This window comes from Vombatus ursinus, unplaced genomic scaffold (genome assembly GCF_900497805.2).
Source record: "Vombatus ursinus unplaced genomic scaffold, bare-nosed wombat genome assembly UNPS02014775.1, whole genome shotgun sequence".
Classification (NCBI taxonomy): domain Eukaryota; kingdom Metazoa; phylum Chordata; class Mammalia; order Diprotodontia; family Vombatidae; genus Vombatus; species Vombatus ursinus.
In genome coordinates this window covers 3,293,264-3,300,103 of record NW_020954553.1, presented here as the reverse complement: position 1 = coordinate 3,300,103, position 6,840 = coordinate 3,293,264, and the positions used below count along the sequence as shown (strand labels likewise).

General features: G+C 47.7%; 1 pseudogene; it reads left to right on the top strand.

The window, feature by feature from the left end:
- The first annotated feature begins 5,085 nt into the window (after window positions 1-5,085).
- Window positions 5,086-5,746, top strand: LOC114044943 (annotated as a pseudogene).
- Window positions 5,747-6,840: the final 1,094 nt, after the last annotated feature.

Here is a 6,840-nt window from a genome sequence, read left to right as displayed (position 1 = left end):
CTTCACCTTGGATAAGATATACTGATCCAAAGCCCCTACTATGCTGGAGAAAGAGAAGTACGGGGGACTCATGTCAGAGCTGGGAGGCGGGGCCACGGGCCCCACCTGCCTGCAGAGCCAATCACTCTTCTGTGCTCCAGAGCTCCCTGGCCTGCAGCCAGCTCTGTGGACTTCTGGAGTGGGAGGCACCACACTCCCCAGCTGGAAGGGATGAAGGGCAGCGGGCAGCTTGGCCGTGGTCTACACTGCGGGTAGGGAAGGCTTCTGCTTTGATTTCGTGGTTGAGATGAGGTGGCCCTAAAGATCTCCCTCCTGCTGGTGATTAGGGCAAGGAAGGAGAGTTTAGGGCAGAGGAGGAAAGGCCCCTCCTGGAGCAAAACGTCTTGGCTCAAGGGTAAAGATGATATTGTGCAAGGTCAAGCCAGGCTTTATGGAGGGCAAACAAACCCACAGGGCAAGGCAGAAGTCTGTTAAAGTTTTTAAAATCTTATTTTATGTTATTTCATTTTAAAATCACATTGCTTTCAGAATATGTCCTTTTCTCTTTTCCTTTCCAGCAAGCCATCAATAGTAACAAACATTTTAAGTAGAAAGAAAAAAAAAGCAGTTAGTTTAGCAATATAAACCAATGCATCAAAAGTGCACTATTCCACACCCATAGTTCCCCACCTCTGCAATGAAGGGAGAGAGGCACATTTTCTCCACTCTTCTCCAGAAGGCAGGAGTCTTAAAGAATTGTATAGCTAAGGTAGAGAGCAGGGATGGAAAGAAAACATTACTTTGTGTTGGCATATTAACCTTGCTCCCTCTTCAGTTTGCTGTGGGCCAGGAGAGTGACTCTGCCCCAAAGGAAATGAGATTGATTGGGCATGATTCATTCTTTGTGAATCCATGCTGGTTCCCTGTGATCACTGCTTCTCATTCAGAGGGCTGACAAACCATCCATTTGATGATCCGTCCTAGACTTTTACCAGCAAACAGGACAAAAGTTGTCAGAATCCGCTTTCCCCCTTTTAAAAATGAGATCCCCAGTCACTCAGCACCTTTCCTCTTTTGTATAGCTCCTCAAATATCACTGACAGTGTTCCAGCGATTACAACAACTGCGCTTGCAGTCCCCTGGGAGGTTGTTTGTCTGGGCCTGGTGACTGGAATTCATGGAGGATCGCTCTCCCCTGCTCATCTGGAGATTCAATTTCCTATTAACCATTTGTGTGCCATTATTCTTGTCTGAACTCTTCTGGGTCAAGGAAAGAGGCTAAAACAGTAGAGATTGACTTGACTGAAGGATGGGTAGGGTTTGGGTAGGCACAGGCAGGGGCAGGGACATTCCAAGCAGGGTAATGGCATGAATAAAGGCACATGCAGAAGTGGGAATGAGCTTGGTGTGGGTGAAGGAGAATGAGGTGCTGCCTTTTTAAATTTTTTTGTCTCTTTCCCCTCTCTTGTCCCCTGTCTCCCTCTCCTCCCCCCTCACTGGTCTCCTTTGCACCCTCGCCTTCTCTGTGGCTTCCATGCTGGGGGAACAGGAGGAGACTGGGCCCTGGGCCAGGACTTCCTGGACTGGCTCATGGTCCTGGTGGTTTCCTTGGAAACCTCTGGCTAAGAGAGGAAGCAGGCGGGTGGGGGGCTCACAAAAGCTCCTCAGTTGTGCCTGAAGGACTGAGACGTCCAGCAGCCTCCTCCGCTGGAGCCCTGTCAGCAGAGTTTCCTGCTGTCTTTGTCTTGCACCTCCCAGGAGCCCCCACGGTCTGAACTTAGGGATGCTTTGTTGACCATAATGGTCTTGCTGCAGATGTCCCTGACCAAAGTCACTGTGAGTCTGGGTGGGTGAGGGGGGAGGCAGTTTGGGAAACACCTGTGGCCTTTATGGAAGACAAGGGCATTCTCTCAGTCTCCTCTTGTTTTAGAAACTGGGGAAAAGCTCCAGCTTTGGAGCCAATGGTTCCCCCACAGTGCTGCAAAAGCTGACTGAGAGGCGGGGCTGGCCCCAAATCAGGCAATCCTGTCCAAAGATCCTCAATTCACCCCTCGCTGAGGTGCTGGTGCTTGGCCCCAGATTCCCAAATTCTACCCCATCTCCCTGACTTCCTATGCTCTTGCCCTGTCCCAATCCTCAGCGAGGGCTCCCCAGTGCCATTCCTGTCCCTGGGCCTGACTGTCTTGTCTGGTCAGTTCCCTGTGCCTCTCTCCTCACTCTCCTTCCCTCTCATTCATCTAAGTGAGGATCAGGGTGGTGAGGGTAGTAAGTGACCAGCTTCCCTTCTAGAACAATCTCTCTATGGGTCAATAAGTCTCATCCTGATCTTTTACTCCCCAACCCAGGTCTTGAGCTGGTCCTAATAATAACAGCTAGCATGTATATAAGAGCAGCTAGGTGGTTCAGTGGATCGAGCCCTAGGCTGGGAATCAGGAAGACTCATCTTCATGAGTTCAAATCCAGCTTCAGACACTTACTAGCTGGGTGACTGTGGACAAATCACTTAACCCTGTTTGTCTCAGTTTCCTCATCTGTAAAAATGAGGGAGAAGGAAATGGCAAACCATTCCAGTATCTGTGCCAAGAAAATCCCAAATGGCATTTATATATAGCATTTATTTAGGTTTGCAAAGTATTTGATCCTCACAAAAACCCTGGGAGGTAGGTGCTATTATCATCCCCATTTTACAGATAAGGAAATTGAGACAGAGGTTAAATGACTTGCCCAGGATCATACAGATAGCAGTCAGGTCATCAGGGAGGGACAGAAGAGCTCTGGAGTGTAGGGTCCTGCTGGACTTCCTTTCATGTGAGAGAGGACACTGCGCTAGCTTCCCCTTGGCCACTAAAGCACCCTATGCTCTTTGGAAAGTCATGTGTCATCTCTGTGCCTCAGTCTTCTCATCTGTCAAAGGAAGTCTCTCTCCCAGAGGTACTGTGAGGCTCAAATGGGATAATGAATAGCAAAGTGTTTTATGGATTGTACCCATGTGATGGAGAATGATCGTTATGAAGAAAAGAGAGAGCCCTGCAGGCGGAAGCTGTGGGTGGCCTCTTGGGAGGCTGAGGCAGAATGAGTGTTTATTGAGCCCCCTGCTAGGCTGGGGTAGAAGGCGAGGCTGCCCCGGGTCTGTAGGCAGGGGAATATTCATGAGAATCAGGGAGATGATGTCACCCTGATGAGACGATGCCAAGCTCTCACTCACTTTCCCCCCTTCCGCCTAAGGAGGGGCTTGGGGTGGGGGGTCCAACACTGTCAACACAGGCAGGCTCATCTCCATGGATCCTCCTGAGCATCACCAGGAGGTCCGAAGGGAGGGAAATGGTGATCTGGATCCTGTTGTTGTGAACACTGGGTGATTTTCCCAACTTAACTCTGCTCTGAACCTTTCCGTGGAATTCTGCTATGCTCCGCTCCACTCCCTCCATGTAGAAGATCCTCTGAATCTGATTGCTCTCTGTCTGACCCTAGGTGTATGCAGTTCAAATCCTATCTCAGACACTCACTAGCTTTGGGATGCTGGGCAAGTCACTTAACCTCTATTTGCCTCAGTTTCCTCATCTGTAAAATGGGGATAATAATAGCCCTGGCCACCTAGGGTTGTTGTGAGGATCAAATGAGATAATATTTGTAAAGTGCTTAGCAAACTCTAGAGTACTATGTAAATGTATGTTGATGATCATAGTAGAAGGGAGGAAACAAGAATTTATATAGCACCTCCTGTGTGCCAAGCACTGTGTGAAGTGCTTTACAAATATCATCTCATTTGATCTTCACAACAACCCTGGTGGTCGTGGTGGGGTTAGATGATATTATTATCCCCATTTTGCAGTTGAGGAAACAGAGGCAGAGAAAAGTTAAGTGACTTGCCCAAGGTCACACAGCTAGTAAGTGTCTGAAGGTGCCTTTGAACACAGGTCTTCCAGACTCCAGTCCCAGTGCTGTATCCACTGTGTTAACTCTAATAGCATCATGGAGTCAAAGAATGTCAGAGTTAGAAAGGATCTTAGCAATAATAATGGGGAGGGCTACTGTCTTTCTAGGGTAGTAGGTGGTGCAGTGGATAGAGTGCTGGGCCTGGAGTCAGGAAACCCATCCTCTCGAGTTCAAATGCAGCTTCAGACACTTACTAGCTGTGTGACCCTGGGCAAGTCACTTAATCCCATTTGCCTCTGTTTCTTCATCTGTAAGATGAGCTGGAGAAGGAAACGGCAAACTACTACTTTGCCAAGAAAACCCCAAATGGTGTCAGGAAGAGTCCAGCACAACTGAAAAATGACTGAACAACAACGGTCTTTGTGGGGTATGGATCCAAGGTGTTACAGAGCCTCCTGAGACTTGTGGCTACCATACACTTATACAATTGACAATGTTTGTTACTGCCAGAAGAAAGCTAGGAAGTGCTGCTAAAGACTATGAAATCTTGAGCAAGAAACTGGAGACCTAATTAGGGGCATCTGCAGTGCTTTCATCATTAGTGTTGATTAAAGGGAAGGGTTTCAGAAGTAAAAAGAGGATTTAAGAAATGAACAGTTGTTGAAGAATCTGGTGTCTGAGAAGAGAAATTTCTGGACTATGGCTTAAAATATAACAGTGACAGGTTCCTGGCCAGGGATGGAGGGCACCTGACAAGGGCCAATAAGAATATATTGGTCTAGAGTTTAACAAATCTAATTAAAAAGACTTAAGTTGAAAATCAAAAAAGACAAAAAAATGTTGCTTATGTATATGCACCAGGCTAGATCCCTAGGCAATAGCCACACTCCTTGTTTCTTGGATTTCCCCTCATAAGTACATCTTCTTAATCTGCAATGTTATCTAATCACCTTTTATATATTCTTTTCCTTTAGAATGAGGAGTCACATGCCATGCATGGGCCATTCATCCCACGAGTTTCGGTGCTACCTGTGATCAGATTTGCCCCTTAGCATTAGCGCTTCTAGTTCACTTTGTTTCTAAACCATACTTTACATACTCATGTAGAAAGATCTAAGTCCATAATCTCCTTCATTGGATTTCACTTCTTCCAACTTCTGAGTGAATATGGTAGCCCCAATGAGGTATGACTAAAGATATTGCATTATTGTTTTTTCTCGGCCAGTTGTGAAGGGCGTAAGAGGCGCGGGCCAGACCGCCCTGCTAGGCCAAGATGCCGGTCGCTAGGAGCTGGGTGTGTCGGAAGACGTACGAAACGCAGCGGCGGCCCTTCGAGAAGTCGCGCCTGGACCAGGAGCTGAAGCTGATCGTAGAGTACGGGTTCCGCAACAAGCGCGAGGTGTGGCGGGTCAGGTTCACGCTGGCCAAGATCCGAAAAGCGGCGCGGGAACTGCTCACGCTGGACGAGAAGGACCTGCGGCGGCTCTTTGAAGGCAATGCCCTGCTGCGGCGTCTCATGCATATCGGCGTCCTGGACGAGGGCAAGATGAAGCTGGACTACAACCTGGGCCTGAAGATCGAGGACTTCTGGAGCGGCGCCTGCAGACGCAGGTCTTCAAGCTGGGCCTGGCCAAGTCTCTCCACCACGCGCACATGCTCATCCGCCAGAGGCACATCAGAGTCCGAAAGCAGGTGGTGAATGTCCCCTCCTTCATCGTGCGCCTCGACTTCCAGAAGCACATCGACTTCTCCCTGAGCTCGCCCTACGGGGGCAGCCGGGGCGGCAGGGTGAAGAGGAAGAACGCCAAGAAGGGCCAGGGAGGGGAGGGCACCGGCGATGATGAGGAGGAAGATTAAATGCACTGTCCTCCCCTGCCCACCCCCATTGGAATAAAGCTCTTTAACCTGTGAAAAAAAAAAAGATACTGCATTATTACTGCCTTCATTTTAGACACGTTTAGACATTTTAGACATTTAGATTCTCATTTTAAGATATAATACAACTATATCTTTCCTCCAAACAAAAAAAAAATTTAACAAAAACACTCACAAGTGCTAATTAACAAAACACTTGAACAAACAACAGTAGTAATATAACCACAGTTGTTTCTTGCATTAAAATATAAAAATGTTGAAGATTTTGTGAGACTGTTGATTTGATTGGCATTCCACCTTCACTTTGGTCCTGTGTTATCTGAATATCTCTTTTTTTTTTCTTAGTGAGGCAATCGGGATTAAGTCACTTGCCCAAGGTCACACAGCTAGTACGTGTCAAGTGTTTGTTCTGATGCCGGATTTGAACTCAGGTCCTCCTGACTTCAGGGCCGGTGCTCTATCCACTGCGCCACCTAGCTGCCCTTATCTGAATATCTCCCACAAGGATCATGTCTTCTGACAAGCTGGACAAAGACTTCTGGATTCTCCTCCTGTCCATGATCATCTCCATTGAAGGAATGGCTGCAGACCATTCCTCCTACTGCCAATCAGTTCCTGAAGGAGCCAGGAATTCCTGGACTCTTATACTCACAAGGTTGCCTCCAAGGCTAGAAGCAAAGCAGGAAACCATTGGTCCAAGGCCCAGGTTCAGACTCATTTATGTAGGACATGTGCTGGCTGCCATACATGAGCAGTTTGAGGTAGAGGCTGGAAGGGTTCTGATACAATTGGCAGAAAAAAAAGTTAGCTACAAAGAAAGTCAGGATCACTCTCTTTAAGACCTACTGAATGGGTGATTTTTCCTGGTCTAGTGAAGGCAGCTTTAATGTAACCCACCTCTTCTATAGCTATCAAGGTGATAGTGGGACCAAGATACCACCCAGAGTTTGATACATCATTCCCAAAGTGTTAAGACTTTTAGCACTGAGACAATACATGGCCTACCAGAAAGAGACAGGACAAATACTTCACTGGAAGGAACCAGCTCCAGGAATGCTGGACGAGGTGTACTCTGGCCAAAACTGATTGAGGGGATTCCCGGATTATATC